Source organism: Scylla paramamosain, unplaced genomic scaffold (assembly GCF_035594125.1).
Source record: "Scylla paramamosain isolate STU-SP2022 unplaced genomic scaffold, ASM3559412v1 Contig8, whole genome shotgun sequence".
NCBI classification, from domain to species: Eukaryota; Metazoa; Arthropoda; class Malacostraca; order Decapoda; family Portunidae; genus Scylla; species Scylla paramamosain.
This window is the reverse complement of record NW_026973673.1, coordinates 680063-706798: the sequence shown is the minus strand read 5'-3', so window position 1 is coordinate 706798 and position 26736 is coordinate 680063. Positions and strand designations below refer to the sequence as shown.

At 42.9% G+C, this 26736-nt stretch overlaps 2 long non-coding RNA genes across 5 annotated transcripts in view; one reads left to right on the top strand and one right to left on the bottom strand.

Moving 5' to 3' along the window:
* LOC135096855 (uncharacterized) overlaps positions 1-26736 on the bottom strand; it is a 139877-nt gene that overhangs the window by 104883 nt on the left and 8258 nt on the right. For 3 of the 4 annotated variants that reach the window (XR_010265116.1, XR_010265115.1, XR_010265117.1), the window contains exons 3-4: positions 19699-19752; positions 4838-5131 (exon numbers count right to left, since the gene is read on the bottom strand). This is a non-coding gene — a long non-coding RNA (uncharacterized LOC135096855). Of the gene's footprint in view, positions 1-4837; positions 5132-19052; positions 19501-19698; positions 19753-26736 lie in introns of those variants that run through there. The other variant, XR_010265114.1, reaches the window with a different exon arrangement.
* LOC135096856 (uncharacterized) lies at positions 8842-25700 on the top strand. Its single transcript, XR_010265118.1, has 3 exons — positions 8842-10440; positions 11020-11156; positions 25311-25700. It is a non-coding gene; the product is annotated as an uncharacterized LOC135096856 (long non-coding RNA).

Here is a 26736-nt window from a genome sequence, read left to right as displayed (position 1 = left end):
AATCATGTTTGCGTGGCGTGTGCACATAAACACACACACACACACACACACACGAGCAAGCACAGCAAGCACAGCCCAGCATACACGAACAGTCTCCCGCCGGCGGAACATGCAATCATCACGAGCGGACGGAGAGCAAAACCCCTTCCCTCCCCGCCTCGCCACGCCGTTTTTAAATATCCATCTGAATGTAAATCACACCGGCAGCAGGACGCGCCAATATTCATGGCTACTGCAGTGACGGAGAGGCGTGCACCACCTCACGGAGACTGCGCCGCCACGACAACTGAATAAATAAGCAAATAAATATATACATAGATAATGAGACCTTGAGATTACGTATATAAATGCATAGTTTCCACCTGTTATTATCTTTATCTGTTCTTAGAGACGTAATATGCTCAGTCATTTTTTATTCTTTATGATGTTTTTTATTTATTTTTTTTTTAGACAGACATTTTCTCTCTCTCTCTCTCTCTCTCTCTCTCTCTCTCTCTCTCTCTCTCTCTCTCTCTCTCTCTCTCTCTCTTGCCCTCCCAATTCAGTGATTTAATTTGAGCCAGGCCAAAATATCTCTCACAACAATTGCTGACAGACAATTTTAGTTGATAGCTCCTGGCGATCTCTGCTTCATACTTCCATAATTTTCTATTACCCAGCAGCCTCCTACCTGCCCTCCTCTCCCAGCTTCTTCTCCTTCTCTCTGTAACTTCATCTCAAGTTTCCTTTTCCTGACCGTTCTATTGCTGCTGTGGTAGACGGTCACTGTTCTTCTCCTAAATCTATTAACAGTGGTGTTCCTCAGGGTTATGTCCTGTCACCAACTCTCTTCTTATTATTCATTAATGATCTTCTAAACCAAACTTCTTGTCCTATCCACTCCTACGCTGATGATACCACCCTGCACTTTTCCACGTCTTTTCATAGACGTCCAACCCTTCAGGAGGTAAACATAGCACGCAGGGAAGCCACAGAACGCCTGACTTCTGATCTTTCTAAAATTTCTGATTGGGGCAGAGCAAACTTGGTATTGTTCAATGCCTCAAAAACTCAATTCCTCCACTCGACACAACCTTCCAGACAACTATCCCCTCTTCTTTAATGACACTCAACTGTCCCCCTCTTCTACACTGAACATCCTCGGTCTGTCCTTTACTTATAATCTGAACTGGAAACTTCACATCTCATCTCTAGCTAAAACAGCTTCTATGAAGTTAGGTGTTCTGAGACGTCTCCGCCAGTTTTTCTCACCCCCCCAGCTGCTAACTCTGTACAAGGGCCTTATCCGTCCATGTATGGAGTATGCTTCACATGCCTGGGGGGGTTCCACTCATACTGCTCTTCTAAACAGGGTGGAATCAAAAGCTTTTCGTCTCATCAACTCCTCTCCTCTAACTGACTGTCTTCAGCCTCTCTCTCACCGCGGCAATGTTGCATATCTAGCTGTCTTCTACCGCTATTTTCATGCTAACTGCTCTTCTGATCTTGCTAACTGCATGCCTCCCCTCCTTCCGCGGCATCGCTGCACAAGACTTTCTTCTTTCTCTCACCCCTATTCTGTCCACCTCTCTAACGCAAGAGTTAACCAGTATTCTCAATCATTCATCCCTTTCTCTGGTAAAATCTGGAACTCCCTGCCTGCTTCTGTATTTCCACCTTCCTATGACTTGAATTCCTTAAAGAGGGAGGTTTCAAGACACTTATCCACCAATTTTTGACCACTGCCTTGACCCTTTTACGGGACTGGCATTTCAGTGGGCATTTTTTTTTATTGATTTTTGTTGCCCTTGGCCAGTATCCTTCTTACATAAAAAAAAAAAAAAAAACTGGAAGTGATGCGAGTATTGTAGAATCAGTTCACAGAAGTCGCGGTGCCTGTCATTCAAGTAACTGTGCATTCTGTCCTCGTGGAAGTTGTAATATCATCCGTGTCTTGCCTTTATGTTTTCTGTTATTTTCTTGTTATTTTTCACTTGTTCCTGTCTCAGTTTTTTTTTTTTTTTTCTATCTTAGCCACCTCTTGGTTGCAGAGGGTGGAAGTGAAAAAGGTGATGGGGTGTGGAATGCAAGGTGGAATTTGCATTTACGGAGCAGATTTAGGTGAATAGATGGAAAGAAGACTGATGGTGTGGAGTAGAAGTGGAGGTGGGGAGATGAGAGTGAAGGGAAGATGAAGTGAAGTGAAGCGACGATGGGGAGATAGTAGATTGATTGATACAGGAGGAGGAGGTGCAGTGTGGAGTGCATGGCAGGGGTGTAATGGGGAGGAGGCAGACAGCTGGAAGGAGAAGGCAGAGTGTGGGGAGGAGGAGGGTCTGGGAAGAGAAATGTAGGCTGAGCATAGTGGTCGGGTAATGGTAAATACATGCACGAACTGTCCTCGTCTCCCCGAAATTGCCCTAATGACCCACTTACTGCCACACAAGCCGCTGCTCATCTCTTCTTATTTCTTGCCTTTTACGCACGCCAAGGAATGCACACCACGAACATTCCACATGAATTTTACACGCGATAAAATAAGATCTTTGGGTCAGCGTGCTAACTATGGGGGATCCCTGTCAGAGAATATATATATATACCTGATAAATACAAGAATATACTCGTATATACCACGAGCATGCACGAGTTCATATTATGGTCGCATTTTGAAGTGTTTTACGACATATGGAAACCGTACACACAAACACACACACACACACGCACACACACACACACACACACGCACACACACAGAGAAGGACATCAATGCATAATGCAACATATATATTTTTTTCTCCTTTATATATAAATATTTTTGCAATCGTTGTTTTGCATTACATGTATTTCACCGACCTTGAACAAATCACAATGTCGGAGCTGAATTTTTACAATAGACTGCAATCGCTGGTATTATTATTATTATTATTATTATTATTATTATTATTATTATTATTATTATTATCATTATTATTATTATTATTATCATTATTATTATTATCATTATTATTATTATTATTATCATCATCATCATCACCATTACCATTATTTTCGCAAACAAGATACCAGTAACTATGAAGGTCGTTTAAGTTACGTTATGGGCACGGCAACAAAAAACACACACACACACACACACACACACACACACGTCCAGGTACTATTTCGGTGTATTGGTGTGCTCTGATGTGGCCTAATTAAACCTACGCGGGGAGCCGAATGATCACGTCTCGAAAATGGACACTGCACATCATTACTATCTATTCACGTCAAAGCAAGTCCGTCAAACTCTCAAGATTTGTTCAAAGATTATTCGATACACTGGTGAAGCGCTTCGTTAATCATCACCATTAAAACTACAAGATTCTACAGCAGGAAAATGGGCTTCAGTGCTTAGAGAGGGAGGGATTAGACAGCGCTCGCTACACTGGTACACCGCCTTAGAAGTACTGTGTTACACTGTCGATACATTTGCACAATTCTTGGCTTACATCACGTGCCTATTCTTTGCGTGTCCGATATGAATTAAGATTATCAAAGTTCCTATAGACATGCACATATAAAGAACGTCTGGCCTTATAGAATGATACGGCTGGGTAAGTTCAGAGGGCGGCCACTGGTTTAATGCATCATATATATGTAAATTGCCTATACTGGGAAATTGATGTACAAATGCACCACTACATCATGCCGCCAGTCCCGCCAGCGACCCCGAGCTGCCAGGATGGTGTTCGTGTGGCGAGGCGAGGCAATTTGTTGAAGGCTACACTGATTAGTTTCTACGCTAAATATCACTTTCATTCACTATACTCTTACTCTCATTTCACTATCCTTTCCATGTTCTTCCCGCTAATTCATTTCAGGCTTCTTCTAGTACGTGCAAGAGGAGGCGTGAAAGTATGTGTGTATCAATAATGCGAGAAAGGAAATTAATTATACGTGTTTATCTATCGTGACTGCATTCCAGAGCTTCAAAGACTCCACTCCAAGTGAATCATCTCATTCACTTCACGCTTCTAGAAACATGAAGCGTCTGTGTATCTATGAATACGAGAAAGAAGTGCAACATTTATCACTATATTCATGATGACTTCATTCCGGAGCTTCAACGATTCGACTTCAAGTGAGTTGGCTTCGCATTCCTCCAAAGCTCTGCAGCTTATGAATTGGGGTGGTGGAGACGTGTGGCATCACCGGTGGCTACTCCTGCAGGATGAAGCGTACACCGAGTCGCTGATATACAGAACAGCCAGCAAAGCTTTCTAACTGAACTGACCTCCAAGCAGTAATCGTTGCATGAATGAAAGGAGTCCATAAATATTATGTAATAAACTTATTACTCACATAGTTGCCACGTGTCTCCACACGCTCTCTCTCTCTCTCTCTCTCTCTCTCTCTCTCTCTCTCTCTCTCTCTCTCTCTCTCTCTCTCTCTGAGCAACATGACGTGTCACATATTATAAGATGCGAAAACATATCTTATACTGAGTAAAAACCTTATATAAACATCTACAAAGGGAGAGGAGGAGACGGTGAAAAGAGAGGTTTACGTGAAGGAGTGGGAGAAGGGGAGGGGAGGAGGCGATGGGGAGGAAGACATTGGGGGAGGAGCATAAGATGGAAGCGCGGGAAAATTTATCCTCGACAAAGTGGTATGATTCATTGCCTTCTACATAATATATCGTGTGTACTTCACCAGTAAGGCTTACTGTGGTGCGCGAAGACCGTGTTTGCAGTGTGAGAGAGGATACAAAGGAGGCACAGCTGATATGTAAGCAGCTGATACAGTCATGGTGGGGTGGCGGGGTAGGGAAGGGAATTTCCTGCTACAAGGGCAAGTCTAGTCACTTCATATAAACACTAACCTCCTTTTGTTGCAATGACCACGTGAGGTGTTGGGAGAAGCCAGTGCCAGCCTCAGTACAGAGTTGTGTTCGCTGTGTCAAGGGTTGTGATGTCTTCCTCAGCGCCTCCGCAATGCTCCTAGTGTCCTGAGGCGGCAGCAATCCCATGTTTACTTTTCGTTTGCTCTTCTCTCGTCCAGCAGCTCACACACCTCTTCATCAGAGGCCACACAGTCACCAGACCCACGCACTGCACGCCGCTGCATGCCCTGGCCCATGACGTCAAGTTTGCTGCTGGCGGAGTGATACACCTCCCTGACGGTGAGAAGGTGCCACCTCATCATTAATTTCCTGCATTATTTTAACCTTGTATGTAATTTTTTTTTTTTAAGTCTTGATGGTTTGTGATGAAAGTTAGTGTTGTCATAGTATGATTTATGGTTTTAAAAGTAAAATGGATGTACAGTACGTATAGTTTAGCAACATCACCAACGCCTCATCTTAACTATACTACCGCCCTCCGCCCCTCCCTCACTCCCTCCCTCCTCTCGGCTCTGCGTCCGTCCTTATGTAGTTTTCGTGGCCTTCGTGATGAAGTATGGAAGGTTTTGATAACATTACTCAAGGTTTTAATCATAATAGATCTCAGTACACTTTAAAAATCATTGTCTTTTTATGTATTTTTATGTAGAACTAGCGCTCCCTCCCTCTTTCTGTCCAACCCACTCTCCTTTCGTGTCTTCTACGGTGTCTCCCTTTCGTCCACCTTTCCACCACCACATATCCAGCCATCTCCGCACACCATAACGAATCTGACAACGGTATATCTGTGAGCAAGATTTTCTATTCACAGTAAAATATTTTCTAAAGTCAGAGAATCCGTGAAACTACGCGCATTGCATCCTGAATAGTTTAGTGGATACGTATTTGAGGAAAGTCTTTTTGAAACACATGTAATACTCAAGTGAATGTAGATGGACGAACCTTGAAAAATGTATATATTTGTAAGAAACTCGATATTAAATATTGATATAAGTTTGGCTATTTCAAACTTAAAGAGGACGAACTCTGGTATCACTTAGGTTAGAAAGGCGAGTACTCAGCCGCCACCAGCGCCACCTCAGCCTCACTACAACTAAATTCGGGAGTTGGAAGCAATGCGTGTTGCCCGCGTCATCTCCGCCACAGGTGTCTAAAGGGATGTCACTCAATGACCGAGAGGAAGACGTAACGAAATGTAAAGGCGGCGGCTAAACTCTGCAAAAATAATGTTCGCAACTTTTCGTCACGATGCACCGCCGGAGGAGCGTCTCAGAATTAAAAAGTTTAGGTATTAAAGTTCAAAAGTGGTGACGGGCGGTAGTCCCTTGCGACTGAGAGAGAGAGAGAGAGAGAGAGAGAGAGAGAGAGAGAGAGAGAGAGAGAGAGAGAGAGAGAGAGAGAGAGTGTGTGTGTGTGTGTGTGTGTGTGTCTACCTGCTGTCCACTTTCCTCCTCGTTACATTTCCAGTACAACACATCCAACCCACACCCGCCCGCGAAAAAAAAAAGAAAAAAAAAACTTCAAAATGAGAATCCAATGGCTGTCACGTGTCCTGTCGGCTGGAAGTGCATTACCAGTACACCTTATATTACACTCATTTTCTGCCTGTCCGTCTGTCTGTTAGGCGGAGTTTCAGGTACTCTCTCCCCCTCTCTCTCCCTTCCCCTCTATCTCTCTACTAGCTTAACTTGAAGTTCCCCAAACAAGCGAGGCAGCGCTGGGCAAAGGAACACACAGGCTTCCAGCGTTACACAAGGCTGTGACAATAACATCCGCGAGCCTCGTGTGTGTACCTGAGGTAAGGGCGAGGCTCTGAGAGGCGAGGGGCGAGGAGGGACTACATGCGGATACAATTGCAAAACATCTATTAAGGATGTGCTGGTGTAGGAGAAGGGAATCTGGTACTGTTGTGTGTACATATAAAGAATGAACAGTCAGTGTGTGTGTGTGTGTGTGTGTGTGTGTGTGTGTGTGTGTGTGTGTGTGTGTGTGTACTATGCTGGAAGGGAAAGGCCTGCCCAGGGCTGTTGTTGTGTGCGCTGCTCCCTGTAGGCGTCCCTTCAATGGCCAAGAGACTGCGGTGACCTTTCCTTGAAGAATGATTGGTGTACAAAAGGAAGTGGACGCTGGAGTGCACGTGACAGGCGGCGGCGCAGGGAAGGCTGCACAAACAGTACATAACACAATCTATTCTTTCACATAAGAGCTGTGTCAAGGTGTACTTACATGGCGTATACAAGTTGAATAATACATACCAGTAGTGTATTATTATATTAGATTAGATAAGCACCAGTAACAGATCAATACACTTGTTATGAATGTTTCTATTCATATCTACTGTATATATACAGATAGTTGCCCAATGTTCCCTCAAAGAGAGAGAGAGAGAGAGAGAGAGAGAGAGAGAGAGAGAGAGAGAGAGAGAGAGAGAGAGAGAGAGAGAGAGAGAGAGAGAGAGAGAGTTGAAAAGGCAAAGGTGTACATTTTAGTTAGAAAGAATGGAATGGAAATACAACAACATTTTTACTGCTCGTCACTGGGATAAAGGAATGAATGTAATAACAAGTAAATAAGTAAATAATATTACACGCTATGCTATTTTGAAAACACTTTTGGTTGAAATATTTGCCTCACCTCCTATGAAGCGGGCTCACTTTATTTTCTATTACAGCATTTGTTTGTGACTCATTCCTCTCCAGCAAGAGTACAGTAATTCTTCAAAAAGATATACAAAATACATTGTCACAAGTTTTGAGACGAATGTCTCTCATTATCATTTGGTGATATTCTTTTTTTTTTCTAAGGACATTCATCAATATTAACTTTTCTATGATTTTAAAGCTTCTGTTAAATCTCTATAGATTCTAGTGATATACAGTATGATTTCGCTCATGTCGTGAAAATATTTCAATAACCGATCGATATTGACGTAACCTTGCTGCAGGAATATCTAACCTGTAGGGGTTTTAATGACGTAATCGATGCTACATTCTGACGGTAACATAATACCAGGCGACTGCTACGATTTGGGGCGATGTGTTAAGGTGCATACACACTGCGCTGATGTTTCGTGTTAGCACGCCATATGACGTGTTAACACGTGTTAGCAAAAAATCTGAAACAGGCGTTCTCATAATGAAGTTCACACTGGTCTGATATGTCGCGTAACACGTCAGCTGACGTGTTACGCGACATAACATGCATCAACACGCATCAGATCAAATTCAAAACTCCCAGATATTCGTCAGAAGGAAATCTGCGTCAGATAGGTGTAGGCGCATATTATTGTATAGTGTTTTGATATTATTCAATAGTGTTTCGAAGTCCTACAGGAACGGAGGCAGTATATTTTTCTATGTAATATCTTACATATCTATGTGTTTCATGTACCTAATTAGCTAAAAATAATATTAAGACATAATTGTGTAAGTTTTACTCACCTCAAGCATACAGCAAGTCTCTCTTCTGCTGCTATACATTTCTTTAGTTGAGTGTTGGATTTTGTAATTGCTGATTTTATTATGTCTAAAAGGTTGTAGAACTCTTCTTTTGTCATCCTAAAGTACATAACAAGACGATCTTCCTGTGACAGTAGCTGGGGAAATAGGTGATGAAACTCGCCCAAACTATCCCTTTCGGCGTTTATCACATTTGTTTGAGTTTTTTCTCCAGAAGTAGCAAGCGCTATAGCTATTGCTACTAATTGCTCCTCTTCTTCATCGAGTTCATTTAACATATTTTCATTCATTTTCAATTTTTACAACACAAAATTGGAGGATAAGAAAGAAAGAACGTGCTCACTCCACAAAAAATCAAATCTTTCTGACGTAACATGCATCAGATAAATAAAAACGTCGTTGTGTTATATGATGCAATCATTTGCTGTGTGTTGACACGTCACATGGCGTGTTAACACGAAACATCAGCGCAGTGTGTATGCACCTTTACACTCCATCTGAGCGGCATCGTTTCTGGGCTGGACATTATTCCCTGTCGACAAGTTGTTCCGGAGTTCAAAGCATTTTTTCATGATGGACGCTGTCAGAGGTAGCACACGCCACGCACACACCGGCACACACCGTGATACACCACTGTGGCTGAGCTCACTGGTGTAGCACAACACACACACACACATACATACACACACACACACACATACATACACACACACACACTCACACATAGGGTACATTTACAGTTGAATAGACAGATGATACAAACGCACACAATGTAACTTTGCCTATAGTGTTGCTTTTTGTTATCATTGAGGCTGCTTCTATCCACTACTACTACTACTACTACTACTACTACTACTACTACTACTACTACTGCTACTACTGCTTAAACTGCTCCGTACGTACTAATACTCCTGCTATTACTTCCACTATTACTGGATTTAGCGGGGGTAGCGCTGCCAGGTCGCCATCTACTTCATTCTATTCACGAAGCGTCGTAAATTCTGGCGACACTTATTGGATTCCTAGGGTTGTCAGGACGCGCGGGGTTGTCACTCGTCCGTGGCGGGAAGTGGTCCAATATCGAAAAGATTTGCCTTAAGGGGAAGCGTTACGAAGATGGAGTAACCCAAAGCATCTCAGATTCAGTGCTGCAGGAGGAGAAGGAAGAGGAGGAGGAGGAGGAGGAGGAGGAGGAGGAGGAGGAGGAGGAGGAGGAGGAGGAGGAGGAAGAGGGAGAGGAAGAGGAAGAGTAGGAGGAGGAGAAGAACCATAACAACAACGATAACGAAAAGGAAAGATGACATGCGTAATACAAGACACTCCCAAAACTGTATATAGGATTATAAATATATGAGCAGCCTACATAAGATTGAATACGATTTCTTCCACGTCTTCTGAAGTGTTACCAATATTTTACTATGACTTGAAACTCTTCCCTGCATATCCTCTTTTCAAAGTTGTTGTGGTGTACAGAGGTGTCTGGATATGCGGCGGTGGGAAGGCGTAGGGAAGAGACGGTTGAAGGAAGGAGGGACGAGAGGAGGGAAGGAGAGAGGGAGGGGCGGAGGCAAGTAGTATAGTTACGATGAGGTAGTGATGTTACTAAACTATACGTACATCCACTGTCCTTATAAACCCTTAAAATTATGCTATGATAACACTGTAAGTTTCATCACAAACCATCACGGCTTAAAAAAAATCACATATAAGGATAAAACAATGCAGGAAATGAATGATGAGGTGGCACCGTCTCACCGTCAGGGAGGTGCATCTCTCCGCCAGCAGCAAACTTGACGTCACTACTTGGCGCGCGAAGGTCCAATGTGAGACCGTTTGGTTACTGCTTGTAATTTGAAAACACAACCTGTGAGGAGTAGCCAGGGCGTGCAGCGGCGTGCAGTGCGTGGGTATGGTGACTGTGTGGCCTCTGATGTGCAGGTGTGTGAGCTGCTGGACGAGAGAAGAGCAAACGAAAAGTAAACATGGGATTGCTGCCGCCTCAGGACACTAGGAGCATTGCGGAAGCGCTGAGGAAGATAATACAACTCTTGACGCAGCGAACACAACTCTGTACTGAGGCAGGCAGTGGCTTCTCCCAACACCTCACGTGGTCATCACAACAAGGTTAGTCTTACTATGATATTAGTTTTGCCTTTGTAGCGGCGAGCCGTATGTCCACCCAGAGACCAGATCAAAGTTGTCAATGTTACTTTTTTCTTACACGCTGCAAACACACGGTAATCCTGCACTAGGGTAGCCCTTAGTGGTGAAGCAAAAGGCGATCCCTTACCATGAACACAATAGATCGTGACATACTTGTTGTGGAGGATCAATTTCCCCGCTATACACTCCCCCCCATCTCCCTCTCCTCCGTCCCTCCCTCGCCTGTCACTCTCCATCCTCCGTCTATCCTCTCTCTCTCTCTCTCTCTCTCTCTCTCTCTCTCTCTCTCTCTCTCTCTCTCTCTCTCTCTCTCTCTCTCTCAGCAGCAGAAGCAAACTTATGTCAATAACAATAAGTAATATAATAATGATAATAAAGATAATTATAGTAATAATAATAACAATAATAATAATAATAATAATAATAATAATAATAATAACCTTCCCTCCAAAAACTAATATATCCTCCAACATTTCCTCCCGTCTCTGCCTCCACATCTCCCGTCCCTGGACCCACATTCCTTCCCGCCGCTGCCCTCAGATCCCATCCCGTCACTGGCACCAAATATCTTCCCGTCCCGCGCCCTGGATCTCCCGTCGCTAGGCAACATCTCCGATAATTAGCTGGCAGACAGGGCAGCGGGGGCTGAGGAGAGCGAGAGGGAGACAGGCGGCACGGTATGTGTGTGTGTGTGTGTGTGTGTGTGTGTGTGTGTGTGTGTGTGTGTGTGTGTGTGTGTGTGTGTGTGTGTGTTTATTTTTAGTTAGTGTGTGAAGTTCTGTGTGCACCATATTTGACAATTATATATATATATATATATATATATATATATATATATATATATATATATATATATATATATATATATATATATATATATATATATATATATATATATATATATATATATATATATATATATATATATATATATATATATATATATATATATATATTATGTAAATATGTATATAATTTGTGTGTATATAGTTATCTAATGTATTACGTGACTTATCTGTCTGTCTGTCTATCCGTGTGTGTGTGTGTGTGTGTGTGTGTGTGTGTGTGTGTGTGTGTGTGTGTCGTGGCCTCTCGCTCAGCCATTCCACCTGTCTTTACTTCACTGCAGGATACAGAAATCAAATCGTTATCAGGCAGCACACGAGCCTTAGAATAGAAGTTTTAGTGTTGCGCGGTTTCTATAGTCCACGCCACAACAGCAGCAGCAGCAGCAGCAGCAGCAGCAGCAGTAAGAGTGTTTTATTCATTCATTCACTTCGTTCCGTATTCATTTGTTTTATTTACTTATTTTTGTAGAGTATAGGCGTGTGTTGGGTGGGGGAGCGTTCTCGTGATGGGCCAGCCAGGCAAAGCTTTGGTACACGAATTCCTGGGAAAACTAGTAATTGGTTAAATGTTTCGTGCAGGGAAAGGCGAAGTGCTGACACGGAACCCTGAGTGCTTTGACCATGGTTATTTTTTTCACTCTACCAAAAGTGTCAGGGCAGCTTGCGGCAGAAGGAGATAATAGAGGAGGCTGTGAAGGAGTGAGGTGGAGGAGGAGGAGGACGATGACTAAAAAGGTGGTGGATAAAGAGGAGAGTCGTAACAAATAAGGGAGAGGGGCACTCGGAGGAAAAACGAGGGAGTAAAAACCAACTAGAGGAAGGTATGAAAGCTACATACCACAACCTCACTCAGCGTTAACCCCACACTAAACACACCACTACACTCCTCACAAAAAACACCCACACACTGACACACACACACACACACACACACACACACACACACATAAATGGGGAACGCCGCAAAAACTTTACTGTCGTGATACTCTTGCCCTCACACACAAACACACACACACACAGCAACTAAATAAATAAATACACAGTTAACCAAGGAACAGGTGAACTACACATTTACCTGTGGCACTTCGACTGATTGCTTTGGGCAGGTAATTCTCTCACGGCACATCAGTTAGCATGGAGAGAATAACACCAAGGTTTACCATTACACCAGCCGAAACGATAATTACTCCCAGTGAGGTCTAAAGCACTGTTCAGGGGGTGCTGTGAACTTATCATTAAACCCAGCTGTGACCTCACTGAACGTTTCCCTTTGTGTCTCACAACACAAGGGGGCAGTCACAGCCTGCCCTCTAAAGACAACTCTCTTCCTCCACACAAAACTACAAGCACCTAATAACACACACACCCTTCACTCAAAAATTTTAAAATCATGGCGACTCCTACACCAGCCTCGGAGTCCCCATCTGGAGAGGGGACCATAAATGTCCCCTGGTCGGACTGCCTTTCTGTCGACGACCCTAAGTGTCTTGACACCCCCCTCAACTTTTTCTTCATTAACTTCTGCAACATTCGCGGTCTAAGATCTGATTTTCAATTTGTAGAACACCACCTCTCCTCTTCTAAACCTCATCTTCTTTTCCTCACTGAAACTCAGGTGTCTGAGGCAACTGACAGTAGCCCCTTTTCTGTTCCCTCCTACTTTCTCTATCCTCATTTTCGATCGAAAGCTGGATGCTGCGTTTATGTGCGCAATGACTTAACCTGCTCTCGTGCCCACGCTCTTGAATCTTCCGAGTTTTCCACCATCTGGCTACGACTACAGAGTCACTCTCGTACTAAATTTATCTGTGCTGTATACCTCTCTCCTAACTCCTCTGACTATAAGAAATTCTTTGACTACTTAACTTCCAAAGTGGAGCACATTCTGACCCTCTTCCCTTTTGCAGAGATCTCCATTCTTGGAGACTTCAATGTTCACCACCAGCTTTGGCTTTCCTCTCCCTTCACTGACCATCCTGGTGAACTAGCCTACAACTTTGCTATCCTCCATGACCTAGAGCAATTGGTGCAACACCCTACTCGTATTCCTGACCGTCTTGGAGATACGCCCAACATTCTTGACCTTTTCCTGACCTCTAATCCTTCTGCTTATGCTGTCACCCTTTCTTCTCCGTTGGGCTCCTCCGATCACAATCTCATATCTTTATCTTGTCCTATCACTCCAATCCCTCCTCAGGATCCCCCTAAGCGAAGGTGCCTCTGGCGTTTTGCTTCTGCTAGTTGGGGGGACCTGAGGAGGTATTTTGCTGATTTTCCTTGGAATGACTACTGCTTCCGTGTCAGAGACCCGTCTTTGTGTGCTGAGCGCATAACAGAGGTGATAGTGTCTGGCATGGAGGCGTACATTCCTCACTCTTTTTCTCGTCCTAAACCTTCTAAACCTTGGTTTAACACAGCTTGTTCTCGTGCTATACATCGTGATTTCTGGCATCTAGCCAAAAATATCTCCAATAACTTTGCTTCTTCTTCTTTCTCTCCTCTACTTCAACCAGATGGCACCACTGCTACCACATCTATTTCTAAAGCTGAACTCTATGCTCAAACCTTTGCTAAAAACTCTACCTTGGACGATTCTGAGCTTGTTCCTCCCTCTCCTCCACCCTCTGACTACTTCATGCCACCTATTAAAATTCTTCGCAATGATGTTTTCCATGCCCTCGCTGGCCTAAACCCTCGGAAGGCTTATGGACCTGATGGGGTCCCTCCTATTGTTCTCCGAAACTGTGCCTCCGTGCTTGCACCTTGCCTAGTCGAACTCTTTCAGCTCTGTCTGTTAACATCTACCTTTCCTTCTTGCTGGAAGTTTGCCTACATTCAACTTGTTCCTAAAAAGGGTGACCGCTCTAATCCCTCAAACTACCGTCCTACTGCTTTAATTTCCTGCTTATCTAAAGTTTTTGAATCTATCCTCAACAGGAAGATCCTTAAACATCTATCATTTCACAACCTTCTATCTGATCGCCAGTATGGGTTCCGTCAAGGCCGCTCTACTGGTGATCTTCTGGCTTTCCTTACTGAGTCTTGGTCATCCTCTTTTAGAGATTTTGGTGAAACTTTTGTTGTTGCCTTGGACATATCAAAAGCCTTTGATAGAGTCTGGCACAAAGCTTTGATTTCCAAACTACCTTTTTATGGTTTCTATCCTTCTCTCTGTAACTTCATCTCAAGTTTCCTTTCTGACCGTTCTATTGCTGCTGTGGTAGACGGTCACTGTTCTTCTCCTAAATCTATTAACAGTGGTGTTCCTCAGGGTTCTGTCCTGTCACCCACTCTCTTCTTATTATTCATTAATGATCTTCTAAACCAAACTTCTTGTCCTATCCACTCCTACGCTGATGATACCACCCTGCACTTTTCCACGTCTTTTCATAGACGTCCAACCCTTCAGGAGGTAAACATATCACGCAGGAAAGCCACAGAATGCCTGACTTCTGATCTTTCTAAAATTTCTGATTGGGGCAAAGCAAACTTGGTATTGTTCAATGCCTCAAAAACTCAATTCCTCCATCTATCAACTCGACACAACCTTCCAGACAACTATCCTCTCTTCTTCAATGACACTCAGCTGTCCCCCTCTTCTACACTGAACATCCTCGGTCTGTCCTTTACTTATAATCTGAACTGGAAACTTCACATTTCATCTCTAGCTAAAACAGCTTCTATGAAGTTAGGTGTTCTGAGACGTCTCTGCCAGTTTTTCTCACCCCCCCCCGCTGCTAACTCTGTACAAGGGCCTTATCCGTCCATATATGGAGTATGCTTCACATGTCTGGGGGGGTTCCACTCATACTGCTCTTCTAGACAGGGTGGAATCAAAAGCTTTTCGTCTCATCAACTCCTCTCCTCTAACTGACTGTCTTCAGCCTTTCTCTCACCGCCGCAATGTTGCATATCTAGCTGTCTTCTACCGCTATTTCCATGCTAACTGCTCTTTTGATCTTGCTAACTGCATGCCTCCCCTTCTTCCGCGGCGTCGCTGCACAAGACTTTCTTCTTTCTCTCACCCCTATTCTGTCCACCTCTCTAACGCAAGAGTTAACCAGTATTCTCAATCATTCATCCCTTTCTCTGGTAAACTCTGGAACTCCCTGCCTGCTTCTGTATTTCCACCTTCCTATGACTTGAATTCCTTCAAGAGGGAGGTTTCAAGACACTTATCCACCAATTTTTGACCACTGCTTTGACCCTTTTATGGGACTGGCATTTCAGTGGGCATTTTTTTTTATTAGATTTTTGTTGCCCTTGGCCAGTATCCTTCCTACATAAAAAAAAAAAAAAATTAACTTGTCCTCACTCCTCAGCCTGTCTACTTCTCTGCCTGTCGGTTTCCTGTTCTGCCTGTTTCCTCTAGTCATTCATAGTATCTTGTTTCCACCTGCCCCCCTCCCTGCCTATCTGTCGAACTGCTAGTCTTCCTCTTTCTTCCAGCTGTGCATAACCTACCGATGCAGAAAATCAGATCCGTCAGCCTGCCAGTGTCAGCAAGTTAAACAAGTCAGTCCTGAGTCAGTGGCACAAGTTGACCCACTAAAGTTTTCTTGGAGGCGATTTTCAGATAGTTTCACTTCGATACGTGTGAGTTGGAGGAGCGCTTTGGAACCCTGGTGGTGTGGTTGAGGAGAGGGAGAGAGGGGTGACTGGGAGAGGGAAAAGGGAAGTGGGATGGGGGATAGAAAGGGAAGGCAGGGAAGGGAAGGGAGAGGAAGGGAGTCTTGCTAACGACTGCGAAAATCCGTGAGCTCGTATTGCAAGTCGTGTTGCCAAAACAAAAGTGCGATTGCATGTGTTTTTTAAATATTTATTGCGGCGTAAACCAATTCCACCAGGGAGAAAAATACGGCATGAAAACACTCCTTCCGGGCAGACGTCGACAGCCATTGCCACGACACTCAACCATTATATTCCCTGAACGTCAACCACTAAGGCAGCTTCACTCCACCAACGATAAGTATCATAAAAGTGCGCGCGTGGTTACATTTTCCCCAGTCTCACAGTCCTAAACCCGTATTCTCAAAGGCAATACAAGACGAAGGCATAAATATATCATATTCTTCTCCCGCACAGCTCGACTCAGCAACACAAAACAGCCGGCAGAACAATGGTAATAATCAGCTTACGTCCAAACTCCCCCACGGAAAGGAAAAACCAACTTCCAATTACTTTACTTATTACTTACAGTTACTTTACCAACTTTCCAATTACTTTAGCGCATATTCGCTCCCGGAACACCTGCGGCCTTTGAGGTGTCCCCGGAACGCCAAATTAATCTTTACGGAAGAGTTGAGAACCGCTTTTGCGTCGTCACCGGCACACACCGGCGGCCCCATAGGGAGTCTGGGAAGCAAATGGAGGAGGGTGAGGGAGAAAGAGAGAGGAAGAGCGCAAAAGGGACAAAGAGAGGGACAAGAAGACTATAACGAAAACTGGCAGCACCGCAGGGAAATTAGGACGAACAAAGGGGCATCACAAGTGTCAGGGAGTTATAATTAGAGTTCCGCGGAGACACAGGGAGCCAACGACGAACAGAAAACGAGACACAGAAACCCAGACAGAAGAAAACGAACAGAAGTTGGAAGGGGTACACGAAATATCCCCCTAAGACAGTAATTAACAACCTACCATCACACTTATTTTCCGCCACTCATAACTTAGGAGTGTCATAACTTATATATGAAACTCCAGCTGTGCTTTTCCCTCCGGCACAAAAGTAACGGCATTAGAAGAAATCGAAATATATCTAATTAAGGGACAGTCACGGGACGCCTCCGCCACCGCCACGAGGTCTGATAAAATAATGACAGGCCATTTTCAAACGAATTTTCCCTTTCGTCCAGGGAAGTTTCCAATCAAGGGTGGAGAGAGAGAGAGAGAGAGAGAGAGAGAGAGAGAGAGAGAGAGAGAGAGAGAGAGAGAGAGAGAGAGAGAGAGAGAGAGAGAGAAAAAAATAGAAAACTTTTAAAATTCTGAGATATTATTGGAATAACAGACAAATATCTTCCTCTCCCTCCAATCCCACTCTCACCCTCCCTAAAAAAGAAGAAGAAGAAGAAGAAAAGAAAAAGAAGTGGACATTTTTTAATCCAGTATATATATTTCCACCAACGACACTATTTCCAAACAGCCAAGCAAACAAACACCGCCTCTGTGACAAACATGAACGGGAAAGACTGGTGAATATATTTTTCCTCAACACACGTCAGTGCTCCAAGAACTTTTATTTTTTTTTACTGGGAAAGTTTAAAAAAATAACAGACACACGTCCCGATAAGAAAATAGTGCAGCGTGATAGGACAAGGGCGAGGACAAGGAAAATGGAGGACGGCGAGCTGAAGGATAAAAGTGCAGGACAAAGAGGAGAGAGTTGCAGGATGAAAGGATGAGAGAGAGAGAGAGAGAGAGAGAGAGAGAGAGAGAGAGAGAGAGAGAGAGAGAGAGAGAGAGAGAGAGAGAGAGAGAGAGAGAGAGAGGGGTTTAGTCTGGAGGTGGAAGCAATAATTTCATTACCACAGAGGCTGGAGAGAAGGTTTTATGAAGGCATTTTTCTCCCTCCTTTTCACTCGATAATTTCTTGCTTTTTCCTCTTCCATTTTGCCTCTCTCTCTCTCTCTCTCTCTCTCTCTCTCTCTCTCTCTCTCTCTCTCTCTCTCTCTCTCTCTCTCTCTCTCTCTCTCTCTCTCTCTCTCTCTCTCTCCCTGGTCATTTCATAGTGAAGAGGAAAAGATGTACAGTAAACATGAAACTTTAACACACACACACACACACACACACACACACACACACACACACACACATCACTCATACCGTAATTCCCAAAAATGAACTCTGATTTTCTTCTCAAAACCACCAAAGCGATACCGTTCAAAATCTAAACCTTTCAAGCATCCCTACTTAATGATCTCTAAGAATTAACTCAATATATCTAAGAAGCAACTGAATTTATGTATAGCCACCTTCCCGAGTACAGTTTCCAGCCATATCACACATGAAGACTACCCAGCAGACCCCAGTAAGCGTCCCTCTCGTCCACCCGATATCCACTGGCCAGAGTAATACAGCAAACCAACCTGCAAAATCCCCCTTCCTTCCTTGGACACGCTCTAATTAATCTTCAAGGCGTCGGTGGGGGAGGAAGACGCAAAAGACGAGGTTGGAGTGAGTTTGTTTCCACTGGTGCGTTTCACAGAGGCAGTGTCAGTTGCCCCTCACTTCTGATCTTTCACTGATGTTACTCTGTCCGTGTCAAGAGACGCATAGTAAAGGCAGTCTGTGGAGTGAACTGTTGCCCTCATTTTGTTGTCTTTGTTGTTGCTGTTATGTTGCTGTTTGTAGCGCAATTGTAGGTATGGAAATGGAAGTGGAAGAGGGGGGAAGTGTGTCTGTGTTGAGGGAGGAGGAGGAGTAGGAGAAGGAGGAGGAGGAGGAAGAGAAGGGGAGGGAGAGAGAGAGAAGTGAAAGAGCGAGAAAGAGGACAAGAACAAGAACAAAGAGAAGAAGAAGAATAAAAAATAAGAAAGAAGAGAAGGAGGAAAATAAAGAGTAAGAAGAGGAGGAAAAAAAGCAGCAAAAGCAGAACACGGTAAATGACAGCAGCGGTGCATGATGTTAGAGACAAAACGATTCACTGATTAAGACCATCATAACTTATCACGAGAAGCGAATCAGGTGTTCTCGATATAAACAACTACAGGTAATAATGTTCAGGTGTTCTCGATACATACAACTGCACGTGATAACCTAAACCCGCCACACTGACAACAATACAAGCTTTCCTCCACTAAACCTCCTTTATAGTTGCTTCTACTGACGGAGGAACAACCCGAGCTGCATTGCCGGCCGGGAGTCAGAGTCACGGGCGGCGGCAAAGCGGTGGCCAGGGTGTGGGAATCGCCTGCTGCCAGATAATTATTGGCGGTAATTCTGGTGCTACGACCCGAAAGTTTACGTTTGCAGTTATTGGTTGGTGTAATTACGCACCTCCCTCGTGCCGCCCATTCCGCCCAGTAATCTCATCTAACAAGCCTCTGCTCCTCCAGCCTGCACACTGCCTGCTCCTCTCCGCCCTGCACAAGCTTCCTACTCTTCTTGTGCCTCTTCTTCACTTCCTTTCACTCCTTCCCCTTCCTCAGCCCTCAAGGATGGCTGCATACTATCTCTTGAGGAGGGGAAAAAAAAAGGAGGATGAGGAGAACAGACACACACTAAGAGGACACAGACGACGCCAAAGAGATAATTAATACAAAGAATAATACAAAAAGAGAGAAGGGGGGAGGGACAGGGAGCAGATCTTAGGTAAGCCTTGATCCTTACCTCATTTCTACCTGAGCGACTTGTAATGGACACGTGGGCTTACCTGTGTGTCAGAAGGATCCTGGAGACGCCCAGGTGTGTGTCTTCTCGACGAGGTCTGAGGAGGGGAGGAGAAAAATGATGAAATTAATGCATCTAGACTCGAGACTTTGAATCCGATGAGGAGACGAGATAAAGAGGAGAAATATAATGATTATATAAGAAAATGAATGTCAGGTATAGGATTAAAAGAATTAAAAAAAAATGGTTGATGAAAGGAGTGAAAAAATGATGAAATGAATATATCTAAACCTAATATTTGTGAATCTGATGACGATATAAAAGAAAAAAAAGAATAATATAATGATTACACACACAAAAAAAAAATCAGAAAAAGGATTAAAAGAAATAAAAAAAAGAAGTGGGTAACGAAAGCAGTAGGAAAGAAGGGACTGGAAAGGAGGAGGAAAAAGGAGATAACTTTTCCTTTCCTGATAACGTGTTGGTTTTATATACACGTCACGTCACTCTGAAGCGAAAAAATAACATTGAAAGAGAGAAAGTATTTCCTGCACCTCGTCTAGAATTCAGTGTGTGTGTGTGTGTGTGTGTGTGTGTGTGTGTGTGTGTGTGTGTGTGTGTGTGTGTGTGTGTGTGTGTGTGCGTGCGTGTGCGTGTGCAAGCATGTTTTCATTTAGCCCCGTAAACGTTGAAATTACAAGCACTCATGCAGGAAAAGCCGTGGCGTTTAAGACACTTTTTCCTAAATTGACATGAAGCTCGCAGGAAGGAAATATTAAAGTGACTGTCATGCAGGTACGTCTCACATTTTGGCGTCTGGGAAGGAAACATAAAATTTAAAAAAGGAAAAATGAAGAATAAAAACGTACCTATTGTATATATACTACCACCTCCTCCCCCCCACCTCTCTCTCTGTGTGTGTGTGTGTGTGTGTGTGTGTGTGTGTGTGTGTGTGTGTGTGTGTGTGTGTGTGTGTGTGTGTGGGTGGGTATAGAGTCCATTTTTACAAGCGTTTTATACAGACAGAAAGCACGTAATAAACTTTTCACTGTCGACTCAACGTTCCCTTTTCAGTGTACTTTCGTCCTTGCCTCGCTCGTTATGCTCCATCCACGGTCCTTGCCTTCACTTCCCTCCTCCACTCTCTAAACCTTCCCCTCACACGTTCAATTTTATCTCTCTCCTCTCCAAAAGAATAATGAAAACACTTTACGAGGATTACATAACATATACGTGCTTTTTTTTTTCTCTCTCTCTCTTGCTACTGTTGCCCTCTCCCTCTCTTTCTCTCTTTCCTTTGTACCCTCTGGCCTCCTCCTCTTCTTCTTTATCCTCCGTGTCCTCCTGCCCCAATAAAGCCGCTTACTTGTGTGACGGGGCACCTCATACAGATAGCGAGTCCCAGAAGAAGACAGTACCATGGTAGCAACTGGACAAGTCTCATTTCGAATTGGATTTTACGTCGCTTCTGTAATTCGGCCGCGTCTGTGTGGCGGTGCACCGAAGTTGAGCGCGGGGCAACAAAAGTACGAGGGGGAGAGAGAGAGAGAGAGAGAGAGAGAGAGAGAGAGAGAGAGAGAGAGAGAGAGAGAGAGAGAGAGAGAGAGAGAGAGAGAGAGATTGATTCCACCCTCTCACACGCCAGGCCTTTCCACTCTCCCCACCCCGCCCCTCACTGCAGGGCCGTCAGGTGTCACGTGTTGCGGGCCGCCAGTCAGGAGTCGGTAATGTCACGGCCACTGGTTCTCCTTGAGTGTTGGCATCTTGATTAGTGAAGCGTCATTGGTGTCATTGCCTGAGTGTAGCTGTGGTGCATGTGTTCGCCCTTCGCCTATTGGAATTTGAAGGGTTTTTACTGTTTCTTGTTTTGTTTTGTTTTGTTTCGTTAATTTGTGCTTGTTTTTATTTAGGTATCCTTCTAATTATCTGACTTCTATATCTATTCTATTTATTTATCTATTATGAGTTATCTACTCGTTTACACAATTTTATTTTTTATTCAGGATTGTGTGATTAGTTCATGTGACTTAACTATTTGTCTATTCAAGTGACTTCTCTATCTACACATAGGTACTTATTTCATTCACTCATCTACTTCGCATTCTACAATAAATGACAACTATCGATATTTTCAACACATCCATATTCTTATAAAAAATTTATATATACACAACTTCATCATGCCCCCCCCAAAAAAAAAAAAAAATCTAATTCTTACACTTTCTTTTATCGAGCTTCGCAGGATCGAGCAAATTGTTGTTTCTGTTCTTGGATTTGGTGAAGCGGTAAGACATTTCATAAGATTCTGAAGTATATTTCTTCTTCGATTTATTGACAAAACTCAGGGTCATGCATGAATCTCGAGACGTCTGGTATACAATGTGCTTCTTGTCAGGAATCAGAGGAGGAAGATGAGAAAGAAGAAGAAAGAGGAAGGAAAAATAAGACAAGAAAGGAAATAAAGAAAAATAGAAAAAGAAGTGAAGGACGAGGAGAAGGAAGAAAAGAGGGAGTAGAAATAAGAGGAAAATACAAAGGAGGAAAAAGAAAACAAAAACAAAAACAAAATTGTAAAGAAGCAGAAAAGAAAGAAAACAAATAGAAAAGAAAAGTAGGAGAACAAAAAGGAAAAAAGGAGGAGGAGAAACAGAAGAAGAAGGAGGAGGACAGTATCAACGAAGAACGAATCTTGTAAATCAACACCTGCTCACCACAAACATCTATTTCCCGCACCGGGCAGCAAAGAAAACGTAACCTGGGGAAGTTCTGTCGAAATGTCCAAGCAAACCATTAAACATTCCACGAGTGCCACCAGTGGACAAGGTGACATGTGAGCTGAGATTACCACACTTCTTATGCTGCAGTCAGTGTCGGCCATGCACATTGAAGGGGTAAGGGGTGGTGGGTGGGGGGGACAGTGCAGGCTGAGTAAGAGTAAAGATCAGTTCAGTACTACAACATATACACTATTATTAAGCTCCTATTTTTACTCCCTGCTCTTCTCCTTCTCTTTTGTACATCAGTAAAGGTCAATTGAATACTACATATAGTTCAGTATTAAGTTTCTATTTCTATTCCCTCTTGTCTTTCTCCTCGTCCTTTTCTTAATTCTACTTTTTTTTTCTCTTTTTTCTTTTAATTTTCTTTGTCTGTTTTCTTTCCATCTATCAGGGAACTCTTTTTTTTCTTTTTATCGTGACGGACTATGCCAGTCAGTACTTCCATAATTGTAATCTTGGTTGTATGAATCGGTGGAAAAAACAAAACAAAATTACTTTACGTTGCTTAGCATATCAGAAAAAAACTGAGTGAATTCCACCTTTGTGTATATTTCATCCACTCATGTAATTCTACCCATATCTATAATTCCACATTCCTGCTATAAACTCAATTCTGTATTCCAGCAACATGAATAATTCTAACCATACATATTTTATCAAAACTCACACTGAATACACGTACACAATAACAACACCAGCTTAATTTCAGCACTTAATAATTTGAACATTTACTGCGGTATACAACAATTCAGTGCACAAAAAGCACTGCCTAAAATAATTTCAAACATCTACGTGAAAAAAATAAATAAAAGAATAGCCTTTCCAATATTTAGCCAGTAAAGTATTTAGACGTTGCTGCAGAACAAAAGATACATCCTGGAGTGGTTACTTAAAGAATGACGTGTCTTGTAGCGGTGAAAGTTAATACAGAAGACGTGAAAGTTAATACAGAAAAATGTGAATGTGATCTGCTGAAATACACAAGGACGCAAACTTCTCCGCTATCCTGAAGGCACGCTGTAGGACACTCGTTGTCGCGGCAAAATATATCACGCGAGAAATTACGAGCAGGACTGGACTTGAAGAGCACAAGCTGCGGTATCGCTTAATAACGGAATCAACCTAAGCGGGATAATGCGATGAAACTTTTAATATCGCTCCGTCCAAGTTTGGGAAGCAGCGTGAAGAAGTTTCGGGGAGAATGATTTAATTATCAGATGACGGCTTGATGCAGGCAGACATCCATCCGTAAATACTAAGAGGAACAGAAAAATAGATAAAAAAAGACTGGTCCATATAAAAGCCAGGCTATATGTCACACGTCAATTACTAGGGTGCAGGTAATTATGTGAGAAAAAAAAATAGCGATTTTTATATATTTTTGTTCGGTATTGTTGAGTACAAGAGAATCAGTATCCTTTCGATTTTCTCCTTTGCATTCTTCACCAGAGACATAACTAGTGGGATGAAGATAAGGCGTTGACACAAGAAAAAACACCACTTTGGCTTTAGCTAATAATATACTTCATTGTGTTATCAAGGTGTCAGTGCCGAGAACGAGGACTGGGAAAGTATACCGTAATATTCCGTTCCGTGGTTGCTGTAAAATGTCAGATGAATAGTGTATGTCATGTGGAAAGTTATACAATTGTAGCATAAAAAAAAAAAAGAACAATGGAGTAATGACAGAGTTCACGACGCATATAGATTCTGTCACTCATGCTACTACTTTGACTTATATTTAGTCACTGTCTTCTCAGTAATCAAGCTAATGTTATATATATAGGAAGACGTAGTATTCCATAGATTTCAAGGTATCTCACATACTTATCTTGTCTCTACTGTTTATCTGTCTGTTAATCTTTCTGTCCCTGTTCGCTTCTCTCTCTCTCTCTCTCTCTCTCTCTCTCTCTCTCTCTCTCTCTCTCTCTCTCTCTCTCTCTCTCTTGGATGGTGAATAGTATCTACTTACGTAAAAACTCCCGCGCGTGTCACCCTGAGCGTGTCACCTTTCACCTTCCTGGCGGGCGACACGTGCGGCGAGGTGCAGGTGTACTAATGACGGCGGAAACTATTTTGCGTCACTTTTTGGGGAACAAGGCTTTTCACTTCGCTGGCGTTGCTTTAGGATGTTCATATTTCATAATTTTATAGAAAGAGTTATGTTAATATTTTTACAACCTCCTTTTTTCTGTCTCCTGTTCCGGTTGACGTAAGTTCATTATTCCTACCTGCGTTTTGATCTGCGTGTTGCCGTAACGAGCTCCACGAGAATGCTAGGTGTGATGTTATTGTTTCGTTATTCCGTGACTAGCCATTTGCGTCATGCCAGCCACTTGTTCTTCGTTTGTTTTCATACGCGCACGTTCTGTTCTTTCCTTTTTTTTCGAACCTTTTTTTTTCTAGTGTTCTCATGGTCATTTTGTAACTGTTGGTACTGTTCTCTTCGATTACTGCTATTGACAACGTTGGGAACTTTCTTGATCTCTTTTATATATATATATATATATATATATATATATATATATATATATATATATATATATATATATATATATATATATATATATATATATATATATATATATATATATATATATTATCATTATTATTATTTACATTAATTTCTTTTCTAGTTCTCTAGTATATTGTGTTCTTTCTCTTCCCCTTTCTAGCCTCTCTTTCTCTCACTCCTCCACGTGTTCTTCTATAAACAACATGTGAATTTGTCTGCCCCTAATATATTAAAATTTTGTTTCTCTAGTATCTTGCATTCTTCCTTTTCTTTTTTCTTAGTCTCCCTCCTCCTTCTCCTCCTCCTCTTTCTTCTCTTTCCAGCAATTCCACGTCAAATGGGATGATCCTCTTCAAACAGGAGTACAAAACTGATCTGGCACCAACAAGCAATAGAGTAGCATCCCCACGTGCGCCGGACACTTCACCGCCACCCAGCTGTCCCGGCCCGGCAACACACCACAACAGCCTTCCCTGCGACAGCCTCCAAATTGCCCCCGGGAAGCAAAGGAGGAAACGTCCAGAGAGTGTATTGATTTTACGGTAGGTTCATAAAATCGGATTAAACAGTAACATGGATGTCTCTTTCACCTCCCGCTGTTGTCTTGCCTCTTCTGCTTCTATTTTTATCTTCTTCGTCTGCTTCTTTCTCTTCGTCGTTGTCGTCCTCCTCCTCCTCCTCCTCTTCTCCGTCTTTTCTTTGTTTCCTTCAACTCCTGCTGCTGCTGTTTCTCTCTCTCTCTCTCTCTCTCTCTCTCTCTCTCTCTCTCTCTCTCTCTCTCTCTCTCTCTCTCTCTCTCTCTCTCTCTCTCATTTTTTTTATGTTCCTCCTACTTCTCCTCCTCCTCCTCCTCCTCCTCCTCCTCCTTCTCCTCCTCCTTCCTCCTCCTTCTCCTCCTCCTCTTCTTCTTTTCTTCTTCTTTTTCCTTCTCTAACACCGTCAACGTTTCTTCTTCCTCTCATATTTTTCTCTCCTCCTCCTTCTCCTCCTCCTCCTTCTTCGGTTTTCATTTTTCTTACGACCAGTGTTGTCATATCGCTTCCCACCCTCAAAATGCCTTTAATTTCCACCTTTCTCCTCCACGCCTCCTTCCTCCCTCCCTTCTTCCCTCCTCCAGTGTCTCTCCTTCTCCACTCCAAGCCACACTGCTGCTTCTCCTCCCATCTTCCCCCAATTTATCTTAAGAAGCCCTCAAGTAAAACATCTCTTATTATTATTATTGAGCTTGCATTTATATTTTATACCTCTCCTCTATAAGTCTTAATTTATTTGAGTGAATGGTACAGTTTTCAAAGGTTTCTTTCTGATGTGGTAAACTGTTGAACTTGTGCATATTTATATTTCATGCCTCTCTAAGTCTTTATTCATGTGAGTGAATGATTAGGTTACTGACTTTTTATTTATTTACTTATATATTTTTTTTTTTTCGCAGGGATCCTTCATAATAAATTTTCTCAACTGTAGTAAATGATCGAACTTGCATTTACATTTCATACATCTCACAGTCTTAACATAAGTGAGTGAATGATTAAGTTACACAACGGACTCCCTTTTTCCTACCTAGAGTCGTTCACAATTACTGGTCTGCCTCTTACACTTTTCTCACCGGTAACAATTCCACCTCCCGCGTCTCTAGTCTGGCTGTGATTGATCATGACGCTAAACTCCCGCATGGCCACCAGCGCTCGGAAGACAACGTCCCTTGAAGGTAACTGCTCCGGCATAAATTAATGGCTAAGCACGCACATATACATAATTTGTCATTTCATTCAGCTGCGCAAGTCTA